Source organism: Artemia sp. Qi Xiang Cuo, chromosome 10 (genome assembly GCF_049724085.1).
Source record: "Artemia sp. Qi Xiang Cuo chromosome 10, ASM4972408v1, whole genome shotgun sequence".
NCBI classification, from domain to species: Eukaryota; Metazoa; Arthropoda; class Branchiopoda; order Anostraca; family Artemiidae; genus Artemia; species Artemia sp. Qi Xiang Cuo.
Genome location: NC_142803.1, coordinates 6,203,419 through 6,219,420, shown reverse-complemented (window position 1 = coordinate 6,219,420; position 16,002 = coordinate 6,203,419).

The following is a 16,002-nucleotide window of genomic DNA, read 5'->3' as shown; positions in this document are numbered from 1 at the left end:
AAGTTTAGTCTTATCCATGAAAAGTTACGAGCCTGAGAAATTATGCCTTATTTTAGAAAAAAGGGGAGAACACCCCCTAAAAGTCATTGAACCTTGAATCACACCATCAGATTCAGCGTATCAGGAAACCCTACTGTAGAGGTTTCAAGCTCCTATCTGCAAAAATGTGAAATTTTGCATTTTTTGCCAAAAGATCACTGATACTTGTTTATTTATTGTTTTTTCTCCAGGGGTGATCGTATAAACCCAATGGTCCTAAAATATAGCGGGAGGGCTCATTCGAACGGAAATTAAAAGTTCTGGTGCCTTTTTTAAGTGACTAAGAAATGAAGGGCAACTAGACCCCTCCTACGTTGATTTTTTTCCTGAAGTCACCCGATCAAAATTTTCAGATAGCCATTTTGTTTAGCGTGGTCAAAAAATATAAGAATTATGTCTCAGAGGATGTCTTAATCCCCCTCAGCCCCTGAGGAAATGGCTGCAAGTTATGAACTTCGCCCAATGTTTACATATAGTATTGGTTATTGGTACGGGCGTTTTCAGTTTTTTTCTCTGGTTGTAGGAAGGGAGGTTGGGGTTACGTTGGAGGATCTTTAAATGGAGGAATTTTCCATGGGAGAAGGGACATTGCTATGAAGATGGAGCAGAATTTCCAAGCATTATTAGAAAAACGATCAGAAATTAAATAAAAAAAACAAGTTTTTCAACTTGTTAGTAAGGAGAAGCATCAAAACTTAAAAAGAACAGAAATTATTACGTATATGAAGGGTTGTCCCCCTAGTCAATACCTCACTTTTTATGCTAAAGTTTTCTTAGTACTTTCATAAGAGCTATTTATTCTAATTAAATGGCCTTTGTGATTAAGGGGTCATTCTTAAAGAATTGGAATAAAATTCGATCTTTAGGGTAAAGAGAGAGGCATAGACTATGGGGCGAACCCCCTAATATACGTAATAAAAATAGTTGAAAGTAAGGAATGACATTAAAGCTTAAAACGAGTAGAAATTATTGCGTATATGAAAGGGGCTGTCCCCTTCTCAACGCCTCGCTCCTTACGCTAAAGTTTGACTATTTCTCAAAATTCTATTTTTTAAAACAATAGAAAACTTTAGCGTAAAGAGCGAGGAGTTCAGGAGGGGACAGCCCGTTTCATATATATACGGAATAATTTCTGTTTGTTTTAAGTTTTAATGTCGCTCCTTGCTTTCAGTTTTTTTTTATTATTGGAAAAGAGGCCTTGTTTGACTTTTATTGTTTAAAAAGAGCAAGGGCAATCTGCTTTCAGAGAATTCTTGAATGAAGAACTGAACTAAATCAAAACAAACTATGTACAAACATGTTATCAAAAGCGCTTTATTCATGAATGGCGTTAGGTATTAAGTTGGAACTTTCAGGGAATAATGAGTGGAATCACCAATTGAACAAAAAGGCAACATTTGCGCGCTACTACTGCTACTGCTACTACTACTGCTATTAATACTACTTTTACTGCTATTAGTACTACTGCTACTACTACTATTCCATAATTAATATAAATTATTCCGAATATGAAAAGCACTCCCGCGTGGTTACCCTTTGGCTTTTGTAATCTTTGGCTGTTTGTCACAATTGCTTAAGAACGACTTCTCAGCCCCTTAAAATGTAAAAAGAAGTTAAATTTCACCGCTAAGAGCGTGGGGATAGGGAACAGGCAGCCCTTCTTATACACAGAATCAATTTTGTTCGTGTCAATTACTTATGCTATTCCTTAAAATCAACTGAAGATGCTAGTTTTTTTAAATCTCAACTTTAAGTCAGTTTATGTTGTATAACAGCTTAAACTGGGTCAATATTTAAATTATCGGTATTTTAATAAATGTATAAAAAAAAGCCAAAAAAGCCCCTAAAAATTTTACCTTAACAAATTTTTTCTTTTTGCTTTTAGGAATTGTACTCACGTTTATTCATCGTTAACGTAGACCTGTGAACCAAGACGAAAAGTGGGGTTTCTGAAAATGCACAGATGCGCTGGTACCACTCTTCAAAACATTTTTCTGAGGTTAGTTTTTATTCTACAGATTAATTGGATCTGTTAAAATATTCTACTTTAATCACAGAATAAGAAAAAGCTTTTAAAGGAAAGTTAACAAGTGACATTGGAATTAAAAAAAATAATCAATCCACGTTATTCGCACACACACAAAAAAAGCAAACAAAGTGCAAGAACTTTATGTGAAATTCTATTTATGAATTTAGGGGATGTAAAATTTATGTATTCATGTACGTAGGGAGTTGGATTATATAGGCCATGAGTAGGTTTATGATGAATAATGAAGCTTCCAAGTCTTGCTTAGGCTGGAACGTATTAATAACAGAATTGTAGCCACCTATTTTATCAAAAAAGTAAAAGTATTATTCATAGTGTTATACCCACTGTGGAACCAGCTTCTAGAGAAAGTACAGTAGCAACCCAAATGAATTTTCTGCAAAATTACAAGAATCGCAAGGATAAATTTTAATTCAACATTTTTAGTAAGGAATTTAAATGTGCAGGGTGGTATGTAAAGGGGTAGATGGTATTCTAGCCTGTGTACATTGAGCATAGGAAATGAATTAACTAATAAGTGTAGAGCGCTGCAATTTTGTAGTTATAACAATTTCGTATCTAGTTATAACATATGGTTTGTCACCAAATGGCTGATAAGCTGGTATGGTACTCAAATGATGGTAAGACGGCCAACCCTATTGATTATGTTATTGTAAATTGAAGACTGGCAGGATCAACATAAGCCACAAGGAAATACTTGATAGGAAGGATATTTGCTTATGCTCCTGTGTCAACTTTGAAGCTAACTGGCAATTGGGCATTTATTGTGAGGGAAAATATGGCTTCTTCCTTTTTATTTGTTTCTGAGACTTCATGCAGAAATATCTTGTCCTCATTGTCTGAGTTTTCAAGTGTGTTGGTGCCTGAAACTACATTTATAACCTTGTTGCTTCTGCAGACGCATGCAAAATGGTTAGGCTTGCAGCACTTTGTACATGTTTTTCTTTTTGCAGGACATGCATGATTAGGGCTGTAGGTGCCTCAACAGAAGTAGGATTCTCTAGATCTTGGGCTGGTGGTCTTGAACTCCTTGTTTCTTCTGCTTGGACGGCAATTGATTTTGTGGATGGAATCAACTTCTTTTTTTGAAACATTTTTAGCTGTGCCTGGGTTGTTTCAAACATGTGACATTTCTCTATAGTTGTTTCAAGGGCTAGGGCATCCCCTTCTACTATACAGTGCTCTCTGATATATGGGTTCAGTATTCTGCAGACTATTCTATCTCCTACCCTTTTGCCTGCGTCCCTGTAGCTACAGGCCTTAACCAAGGTTTTTACCTCTTGTTATGTAGCTTTCTATGTTTTCTCCCTCATGTTGGTCACGTTTCTGAAAGACATACCTTGCAAACACACTGTTTGCTATAGGTGTTTCATAATCTTTGAATTTTGTCAGGTATGGCCCAAGCTTGTCCTTTTCACCCTCAATGAAGGTGAAGGTATTAAATATCTCTCTTCCCTTGTCTCCTACCCAAATAAGTAGGTAGGCACACGTGATCTTCTCAGTTTTCACAGATAGGAGGCCAGCAAACATAAGACAAGCATGCTGCTCAAATTGTTTCCACTCATCTGGAAGACACAGCAAGTTTCAACTGATACTTGGCTGGTTGACATCCATTACTGGTCACTCACTTCTGACACCATGTAATGTTTGGTAGATAAATCATTATTTGAAACCCAGGCACCTATAATAAAGAACACTATAAGCAAAGCAAGCAAGCATAACACATCAAGGCAAATAAGCATAAGCATGCAATAGCAAGCTGGTGCACAACCACAAGCATGAAGCAAGGTATCACACAATGCTACAGGATTGATTTTCAGTAAGAGGCAATTTTCCTTTGGGAGGGAAAATCTTACATGGAGGGAATTTACCGGAATTCACATAGGGAATTAATTTTATTTATCTAATGTTCTTTTCTTGGGAAATTTTCTTTGGGATTGTTGTTGTTGTTTTTTGGGTTTTGATGCACTTAACCAATATTTCAAACTTTTTAGTTCCACTCAATTACTCTGTGCCTTATGTTATCACTGGAGTTTGTCAGGCATGTGCTGTGGCTTCTGAGTTATTTAATTGCATCATTGACTACATGATGACTAGGACCACTACCTGACTGAACTTTGGCTTGAAGTTTGGTGATAGACTTTTAAGCAATGTTGACTTTGCTGACAATTTAGCACTCATGACAAACACTGTTGAAAAACTTCAAGCAGCACTGATAGTTATGAGAGAAGAAGCTAGCAAGGTTGGACTCACTATTAACTGGACCAAAACAAAAATCATGTTCATCAATTCACAATTGTCTCAACAACCCTCTCTTACAGTTTAAGTATGCCAAAATCAAGTAGCAGTCATGAAGGATTTCACGTACCTTCACTCCATTCTTTCAAGTGATGCATCAGTCAAGAACAAAGTTGACACAAGAATTGCCAAGGCAACTTCTCTCCTAAGGAGACTTAATAACATTTGGTGCAACCCTCTTGTCAGCCATCCTACAAAGATGCAGATATTTAATGCATCTGTCAGCTTGCTCCTACTATATGACACTAAAACTTGGCCAACAACCACCAAGACTTTCAGGATACTAGACATAATCCAAAGCAAAGGACTCTGAAAGATGGAGAGACTTTGCTGGTATGAATTTTCAGTAACACCAACCTCCTATCCCATACAATGCAGGTTCCTTTGTCCCTACAGGTTGTTCAATGTACACTGAAATGGTACAGCCACCTCTTCCAAATGCCAGATGAAACCCCTTGTCACATTGTATATGATTTTAACCCTGTGGCTGCTCAATAGAACCAATCACGTTGTCACTGAAGTGCAAGATGGTCTGCTAGTCTACATTATTTCCTAACCATGGTAAGCATAAGACCTGAAGATGCACCCACAGCAGCTCAAGACCAGGTTTACTAGAGAACATTAGAGTCTGTTCTCTCAGTGTTGGTGCCAAGTCAGCAGGAGAATTAGGTCAAGCTATGTAATCACTAGCTTGCTTGGATGTCATATTGGTCAGTATTCACTGAACTTGATCATGTATCACTTATCTTGTAGGGGGCTATTCACTGCAGCAATTACCTGCTTTGAAAAACAGGAATCAAAAGAATGCTGTTTGCCATGTCAAACAGCAATTATAATATACGTCAACACAATAATAAGTAATACAAAATTAACTTACAACTGGTCACCCAGGTCCACATATAAAATATAAACAAATAAGATAACTCTAAAATAAATATGTGACAAATTAGAAATATTTTGTATATGGAATGAACCAAACCAGTAGTCTTAACAAATTTACCTATAGCACCTTCTGGGCTAGGTATATACTCCTTCCCTTAACATTTCCTTTTTGCTTTGCCAGGGCAGTTATTTAAGTTTTTTTAAAAGTAGACTATCACTCTTATCTACTTGCTTTTAATTAATTCGATTTTACTTGATGTCACAAAGTGCCATTTTGTATGGTACCCAAAATCCAGGGCTATGGCATAGTGGGGGGTGGGGAACTTTGGGCCAGAATAAAAAATAGGTATGATTTACCTCATGTACTAAGCTCGCAAGCCATTTAAATACAGTGTTTACACACTTTTTTTGTTTTGATATTGCTCTTTACCGACCTCTGAAGATCCAGATTCAAAAATATTTAACAATCCGTTAACTATAAGGGGATTGTATAAACCACCCGATACATTATACTAGAATTAATTTCTTTACCCACTAAGAATATAAACGAATAACTTACTTCTTGCATGTAGCTTTCATCAATATTCGTTTTGTTAGAATGCATGGTTGTGTTTCAAATGCCAATTTTGAACTGAGAAAATAACTCATCGTCAGAGTTTTTTATACCCGTGTTTAAGGTTAAACATAAAACTATCACCCCTAACAAATTGCTTAACAGACAGAATTTCGTAACTTCAAACCAGGAAAAGAATCAACATACCATGAAAACAGTCATGACTTTTAACAGAAAACATGGAATTTAATATCAAAAGCATTATTTCGTGAATAACACCAATTTTCATTGTAGGCTGATTCTAATAAGAACATACAAAACCAACCACAGATATGACTTTTTAGACGTGGTGATTTTTTTTATGATACATTTTAATGACTGCCCCCGTTGTATGGTATGGGTACTACCCCCGTTGTAAGCATTGTAGCTACACTACTTTTAAGAGGGACTGTGAGAGTATCTTGAGACTGTGTTGAATCATTATAAGATTTTAGAAAAAGTTGGAAAATTTTTTCGCAACTTGGCAGTTAAAGAATTTTTTTTTTCTGAAGAAGATTTCAATCAATCAATCAATCAATTTATTAATACTAAAAGAAAACAATTACAAAACGTAAAGGAATTAGAAATCCAAGAAGCTTAGCTTGTAATGGGCCAACAAAACAAAAATAAAACATCTTTTATAAAGCACATAAAAAAGCAATAAAGCACATACAATAATAATAATAGTAAAAATAATAATAATAATAAAGATAAAAAAAACACTGGAACAAGACAAGGACTATTATCAAATAGGGGCTTAGAAGGAAACTTAACATATAACTGAAACAAATTTTAATGAAGAAAAGAGAGAGAATTAGGACAGAATCCAAAAAGATTTTAAAATCTGAAAAAATATATTAAATGAAGAGAAGAGAGACATATAAATTAGAAGAGGCAGTATTAAAATCATTAAATATTATCAGACCCTTGTACTGGTACAATAGTAAATGAGTTTTGAAATATGGTGATTGTAAAGTTAGATTTAAATTTATCAAGATTATGAAGAATATTTAAAAAAAGGGGGAGTACCTAGTGATTTTAGAAAAAAACTTAATTGAACCTTTTTATCAGAAAGGTGGTAATAGTCAGTGTCATTATTATAAGAGCATTATCCTGGTTTCTCTAAAAACTAAATTACTTAGCGAGATGAAAGTTATTTGACGAAGAGATGGTGTTGATAAGGCCTTAAGAAACAAAACTAGTGTGGTTTTTTAAATAGGAGAGGGTGAAATTTCTCAACTATGAATTTAAATTCATAGTTGAGAAATATGTGAAATCAATAATCCTCAGACGAACGGCATTTGAATCAGCCTGTTGAAGCACCTTAATGAAGGCTCTATCAAATTATGACATATTACATAAGTAAATTAAAACGATTAAAGATGTGTACGCGGAAACTGTTATTACATATAAAATAGGAAGTTAGGTTAGTAGCTGGTTTGATTTTAAATTAGGAGTTCAGCAGGGTTTTGTCCTATCTTTGATAAAATGGATATTTTGGATGGACTTTGTCCAAGAATACGTCAAAAGGCTGTGAAGGAGCTTCGAATCTAATGGTTATGCAAACCTCTCTACTACTACTACTACTAACAACTCACCGCAGCACCAAGCCGCCTGAGGCCAACACAGCTACGCACGCTCCTCCTCCATCCCAATCTATTCAAAGCCTCCCTTTTTACACCCTCCCACGAAGCTTCCATTTCCTTTAAATCTTTCTTTATGATGTCCTTCCACCCTAAACGAGGACGACCTGCTTTCCGTTTAGCCCGAAACGGTTGGCCGAAAAGAACAATCTTCTGCAATCTGTCATCCTTCATCCGCAATACGTGCCTTAGCCATCTCAACCTTTCTTTTCACCTCATAGCCACCCTGTTTAAGAAACTCATTTTGTAATACTCTTTTTGTAGACACTATCAGAACCTGGAGCTTTATTGTCTTTTACATTATTTCTTGTAACTCTACCCGGGTTTGCCATGTTTTCAAAATGATCTGCTCTCTCTTTGAATCTTTCCTTATCACTAATTGTGTCCCCGTTCCTATCTTTAACTACGGCAAGTCCAGATTAGCTAATCCCTCTCAATTTATTAAGGTGTCAGTATAATATTTTGCTATTATGTCGTCTAGCCGGACCTTCCATTTTCTTGGCAATTTTGTCTATGACCATCCACATCACACATCTTTTGCTCATATTTTAATTCTTTCTCCACTTTCCTTTAATTTCTCCTTTTTCATATGATAATAATTTTTGTACAAGCACCTTTTTCTCTCTACAGGGGCGTAGCTACACTATTTTTGTTGGGGGAGCGGGCAAGAGAGGGTCTACAACTAAGGAGTTAAGGGGAGTGGAATATCCTTCAGAGGAAAGGAGCGATTGAACATTAGTGAAAAACAAGCTTAAATGTGTTTTGAAGATGTGTGAAAAAATATTTTGGGAAATTATTTTATAATGAATACTGAACACCCGAAAATAAACTTAAGGTTGCATGTGCCTGCCCTAAGTCTTCAATAGCACATTTTTATCCAAGTGCTAGTGAAGACAAGTATATATTTTACAAATACGCTGGTCGATTAAATTAAAAACATTACGGAATACACAAAAAACAATAAACACATATTATACAGACATAAAATAAAGTACTGGTGATGGTTTTTACTAAAATTTTCAGCAATCAGCTGCTGGAGATGAAAGTACTATAGCGTAAACAAACTTTTGGGTGGGTGAAGATGAATATCGAATACACTCGGCTTTTTTCAGTCAAATTCACCATTAATGCTGCAGCACCTATCCTCCCTTAGTTTCCTCACCCTCAAGCCCAGTACAGGAAGTTCAATTATATAATTGAACCAAGTGTTATTCTAACAGCCCCGGGTATCGCGCTATTCAGTTCTGCGTAATTTTCGATGGATTTTGACTATGTAGGATTTAATTTGATGTGCTAAACTTTTTATATACATGATCTATTGAAATGTTATGTATAGTTTTTTATTAAAATGATTTGGTGGTGGGTTTGCCGACTTTTATTAACAAATAGCATTGATATCAGCAGGCCAAAACTAAAATCGAAGGCATTGCAGTAGCGCTGCCCAAGTAAAAATACGGTACAAGTTGAAGTATTATCATAGATTGTGTAACATTATGCTCTGATAAATTCCACACAATTAATTTGTAACTGTATCTTAATTTGAAAGTATTCGAAAAAAAATTAAATCATTATTTTACTCTTTGGGCTTTGTTTGACAAAGAATATTCAGGAAATCTCAACAATTCTTCGCATCATAGAGGCAGAAAGCTTAAGTTAATTTAATATTGCCAGGAATGCCAATTGCAAGGGAAAAATTTAAATTTTTTTATACAATTTTAAAAAGCGCTTATATCAAATTTGACTCTCAATAACTCGGACTATCTTGCCTCTCTCTCGGACTATCGGCCTCGACCTCGTCGAATCAAAATAAAGTAGTTGCAGGCATCAAGCCATGGCTAATTGAAGAAAAAGTCAAGACAGATAGTCCGAATGAGTGAGAGGCAAACCTGGCATAAGCCCTTTTTAGGATTGTATAAAACAATGTCACTTCATTTGGTGATAGATAAGTCGATTTATAATCTGTCTATGCGTCATTCCTAAGGCAGAACTAAGGTAGACATCATACCTTTGTTAAAAAAACGTAATGAATAAGAATTTAACAAAAGTTTGTGCTGTGTAAATCAGGGTATGGGGGTATACATTTCCGGAGGAGGGTTTCACTGAATATCGATTTTATGTCTAAAATTCTCTTCAAAATCGAGGCTTGGTTTCCTAGTGCTGCATGATATAACTGATGTCAATTTCAAAAGAGAATGGGTTGGTACCGCTTATACATGCACGCAAAACTTCTGAATTGTGAGAAAAATATACATATTTTGTTTAAATTCACCTTATTTAATTCTCAGCAGACATATCGTACATCATGCTGATGCAGAGATACATGTCCCACAAATAGCGCTGGCGTTGCGGTAAATGCGACTAATAACAGTCATGTTAAGACGATTCTTTTTTGGAGCATGTTAAAAGAAATATTTAGAACAGCGAAAATAGCAAAAAGTCAGCATGGTGTAATGCATAGAGGCAGTTCTACATTTTTGGGTTAGTATGTGAATTTGAAACGTAGAAAATAGGCCGTTATCAGGGCTTATCAGGCATTTCAATCACAATTAAGAGATTTTAGAACTATATTGGAGTTTCAATTAAACACTGGAAATAGAAACTAATAAAAATTAAATTATTCCCGGAGCGAAACCCCCTATACCAAAATCAATAACAAACTACAGCAATTTGAAATATCTAGCTATAGCACAAATATTATTATAAAAGAAAAAAAGTCTTATTTTCTTTTTCAATGACTTCTGTTTCGTCCAGGAAATTATTTTCACTGCATATCTACCTTGTCACTCTTCCATGATACCATTTCTGTATTATTTGCAGATGCAGAGGGTGTATACATTTCTACTTTTGAAAGTTTTAAAACAAGAAAATTTGATCTTGAACTGATAGATTTTAAGAAGTAAAAGCACCTTAAGTATCAGAGAAATAAATTTTACCTCTGCAAATGTGACAAAACAGAAAGCCTAGAAAATGTTGCCATTAACTGGGTTCACGTATTTACTTTATGATAAGGTTTATAAGGCAATATATTTGGAAAAATATCAATGTGGGAAATAATATGAAATGTAATGAACCCCCTGTTTTTCACGGTTTCCTTATATTAAAAACGAGCAAGGTTAATTTAAAAATTCTGCTCGAAGTAAAGAGCAAAGTTTGACACTTAAATAAAGCAACAGTTTTAAAGCTACTTAACAAATTATAGTTTTTTCGACAATTTTTTGGGGACATCTTTATCCCCTTCCATCCTAAAAAAAATCACTGTCTCTCTGTTAAACATAAAGCATTTACACTTATGTTCCTAGCTGGGTTCCTAATAATTCTTCCCTAAGACACCATCAGCAAACTCAAAAATTATTTTCCTAAGATTTTAGATTTTAAATTGTCGAATTGTATTCTGTCCATTAAGTATTCAACTTTTCCTGGACAGTATCTCTCGGATTTTCATCCTGGAGTCTATCAACATCTTAGCTGCCCAAAGATAGTTAGCCTTCCAAAATTTTAGCTTTAAATTAAACGTAGACACTACAACATATATTCTAGTACCTTTTATTGATCCTGCTAGTCCTCAGTTTATGATTATTTACTCAATAGAATCAGTTGTAATACCATCATTTGAATACCATTTCAGCTCATGGACAATTTTATTGTCAAATAATGTGTTGGTTTAACTAGATTGTTTTAACTACAAAATTGCAGCGGTCCGTAGCCATTACTGTTTTATTTTCCTGTACCAAATTTACCGAGGCAAGAATATCATCTATCCCCATTTCTACCGACCTGGCGTTAAGATCTCTTAATATGACTCACTTTGGTCTCCGTCGGTCAATTAATATGACTATGACTCTTATCCTGCACTTTTTTGTCATAAAATGAGTTATTAGCATTCTACTATCAGTACCCTCCCAACCTGAACAGGACTTGAACCATCTTTATTCATCATGAGCCCTCTTTCTTGTCTATGGACTCTATCCATCCTGCCCGACTAAAAAAATTTTACATCACCAATTTTCATGTTTCCAAACCGAGGGATATGAATTTCTGAAACTCCTAACAAGTCCAGTTTGAATTGTTTGAACTCGTCAGTCAAATTTTGATACGATAGTTACTTTTTAACATTCCAAGTTACAATTTTAATATTTTTTAGATCATTAATTCTTAAGGCCATTTATTTTTTCATTTAAAAAAAAATTATTTTAGTATCAGGAAAATCAATGGTCCCAGAACCAGTTTAGGATAGGAACCAAAATATCTTCTCCGGTCTAAACACAAGTGCTTGAGCTAGGTCAGAACCTGACAGGAAGCTGTCCCTGACACTTCTAACTGAATGTAGGCAATCCTACGCCCATCTTGGTCAAAACATAGTTTTCAGCTATTGGATATGCTTTTTTTTCAGCAACAGTTGAAATCCTGTAAAAATAATCACAAGCCAATTATCACCAGCTCATGATCAACGCTTACAAATATTTTGCTACTACGGAGTTGCAGCCCATAGTAAACAAATCTGCTAGGATGAGGTTTTTTAGCTCCAAAACACCCAAAGAAACATACCAAGCCCAGAATAACTGTCCTACATTCTCAATCTCGTGCAAATTCGATGTAGTCTACTAGGCTCTTATTTTCTTGAAGGGTGCCGGTCATCAAGTTGGTCCTCAAGTCAATAACTAGGTCCCCAGTCATTTGTATGCCCTGGCAGAGCTGAGGCAGTCGTTTGAAAAGGCTGCTGTCCTTAGACGTGGATCTTACGCCCTGCCAGAGTTGTCCACCTATAGAAGATCTTCCTACGATGGTGTTATGCGTCACCAAGCAACTTAAACTATTGCTGGAGGAAGGTTTGTAACTCATGGAACTTGTCCACACTTTAGTGGGCCGTACTGAGTGTCTAATGGGGGGCTTTGTATCTAATGTTTGTTCTAATAGGGGGTTTTCAATCAATTCCCTATGTATATATATTAAAAAAGGGGGGGGGGGTTCAATCAATTCCGAAGTTGGTGTTTCGCGAGCATCATACCATAGTAGAGGGGGAGCTTTGCATAGTGGTGACTTGATTCAGTGATTCAAATGGGGAGCATGTATTAGTGACCATGCTGAGTTGAATTCAGTTTGAGAGGATTCAGATTCCTTAGGGAGTGATGGGAGCCACAAGGACAAATTATCTTGAGAAATACTAACATAAAGAGATAAAATTAAGAAAGTAATGTATTTATTTTTTACTCACATAAACGGTACAAAGTTTCTTCAGGAATAACAATCATACATGTATATCACTTCACAGTCAATTGAGACTAAGATAATGTTATAGACTGGGGCAAATACAATGCAATAGATAGGTCACTTACATTAGACTGTTTTCAAAGGTTTACTGTAAACTCATATTAGACTGCTGATAGACTGACTCTAGACTCCCTCTAGACTGCACATAAAACTGATAATAGACTCAATAGACTCCAAATAGACTGGCGCGAAAATTGCTAAGCCCTAAATATCTACTCTCTCCAATGTCACCGGAGGTTACATTCAGGCGTTGCTGAAAAGTATATTACACTGGTCCTATTGGTTCAGACAGTATGTCCTATATTTTTATTGGATACGGATATACCAATTGGCTTCTTGAGTCTTGACACGATTTATAACTTTGAAACTTCACTTTGGAATTTTTCTTAACAAAACAAAGTTTTACATTGTAATTATTTGCTAGCGACATGTCACTTAGTTTCCAGAAGACTTATAATTTATCTCTGTGAAAGTTGTTAAAGGACAATACGATTTAGTTACATTGGAATACATCGTTCTAACCTTAGTTTTTAGAACAATGCAATTAGATTACACACAAAAATATTTTGTATCTCGAGGGACTATTTTTTGTATAATAAATTCTATCATCTGTTGATAGTTTTGAAATTCAAGCTCTTAAGATTTAAATTACATAGTTGGTCACCTGTCATATAAGATTAGGTCACACTGATATTTATTAAACTCTTTTGTGACGCGGAGGCAGATTTATTCATTATATTTTCCGAGGGATAGATTTATAAAATGTATTTTTGAATAAGATACATTTTTTTTGCTATTTTAAATTAAACATTTGAGTCTTACTCCATCCGTATGTTACTTGAATTTTTAGGTTCATATTTTGGGTGATTTTATTTTACTTGAGTAACTTTAATTGGAAAATTTTGAGGGTTCGCATTTTGATCCCGTTACATATCATCCTTCCCATTCTTAACGATGTCCTCATCGTTGTGTTTACTACTTCTCTTTCTACTTTTTGAATTTTGATCTCCTTGATCATTGTTTAAAAGAATTTAAACTTGGTACTTATTATTTGAATTAACTTAGATTTAGTAAGATGTATATATATATTTTTTCATATTCCCAGATTGCCTTTATGTGACTACATATATGAAGACATTACTTAAAAGTCCATCACCTATTCACTCTATTTGGCGAAAGGGCCAAAGAGTTTCAACTGACTAACACATTTGGTTATATGATTACGTATATAATTATTATTTCCTCCACCTAATACTAAAATTACCTTCACCTGATATGCTAACAGTTCTACTTGGCTTTAATTAATCAAGTTCTGCTTTAGCAATTATTCTACAATTTGACATGGAACATTTTTGCTACCTTTAATACTAGTTTAAACTTCCACCTGACGCCATATGGGTACGGTAAGTAACTGACTTCAAGATCATCTAATTTACATCTAAATTTTAACACAATGATATGCATGAATAATTTGCGAGAAAAAAAGTTTGACACTTAATATCTTTTAACTCAATATCTGACTGCAAAACTGGGATAAGGTAGTTTGCACTGTTTTCCATCTGTTTTATTATAATTTTCTCAATATTCTAAAAGATTACGAGTTAAATACATACGACTTCAAGCTTAATGCGTGACGCTACGTGTCTATAATAAAGATATACGCTGTTACTTAGTTTTAGGTTTTCACTGAACTCACTGTTGTATCTACTTATTGTTTATGGATTGCCTTCGGTGTGTTTGATCTTTTGTCACTTTTTCCTTGGGGTAAGCATTTACAATGCTCGTATGCATGGTTACTTGCAAAAAATTGTCCGTGCGTGATTCTTAACGTCAGATGCGAAGGATTAATACCACAAAGTTGATGAATTGTTGACTAATTGCATAAATCTTGTGGAATTGATTGCATAAAGTGGGTATCCTGATCGCTGGGTTGGGTATCTCTTCTTGGACATTTTTATCCTCGGGGAAAATCTAATACTCGTACAGTCTGTTTTTTCTGTAATTATTCACCTTCATTCCTTCTTTTACTTGGACTATGGGCTGTGTTACAACATTCAACGTTAACTATGGCCGGATCGAAACTTGATCTTAAGGCCTTGGCTCGATGCATTCTCTTTGATTCCTGGTTAAATGATACACAATCATTGAGGACTTAATTATGTGGTTTATGATTATAATAACTTGTTTGGGTCTCTTCTTTGACACTTTATTTTGGGAAAATTTTGCACGTACAGTTTATATTTCCCACAAAATTGATTAATGTTTGCTTCTTCTTCTCATGGATGGTGGTTTGTTTTTGCGACGTCTAATAATGATTGGTTAGGGTCAAAACTTAAACTTGGTATCTTGCTTCATCATACTGTCTCTCATTTGGGGCTTAAGATACATAATCTTTGAGGGGTTGACTCCAGGGTTATTCTTGGTCCTTAGGATTTAATGTTCGGGACCTTGCCGTCTAAGGATAGTCATTGACGGATTTTTATGCAGTTTTACGACATGCTTGGTCGGGGTGGTTCTCTAGGTAATCATTAATTCAGATATATACATATATATGGGGTTCTCGGTTTGCCGACATTGTTTGAGTTAGTGTTACCTGGTACTAGGCTTGGGTGACTTGGATTGTCATCAGAGTATTGTCTTCAGGGGTTTCTATGGTGAGTACTTATCGGTGGTTGACGAATGATGAGAGCAGATGCTACTGGGCTGTATCCGTGTTGCGTGCTGGTATACCAATAATGAATTTGCACTGATTATTCTGCTTCCTGGAATATAAATATCTAGGCAGAATCATATTCTCTTTATAATTACGTAAGTTAAAACACATACGTCAATAATACACAATTTATACAAATTGTACAGGGAGTATTTTTTGAAGTAGTAGTCTTGATTAATCACACTAATAATATTAATTTAATAAGGGTAAGATTAAACTAAAAGAAAAAACGAATAAAAGCAATTCTCATGCTTTTACAGGCATATTGCAGCAACACTAAATTACTATTAGACAAGCTCAGTAATCATAAGAAAAATGATTGAGTATACGAAAAATAACACAATATGAGAATTTTCAAGATTTAATGATTATATATATATAAATATATATATATATATATATATATATATATATATATATATATATATATATATATATATATATATATATATATTATATATATATATATATATATATATATATATATATATATATATATATATATATATATATATATATA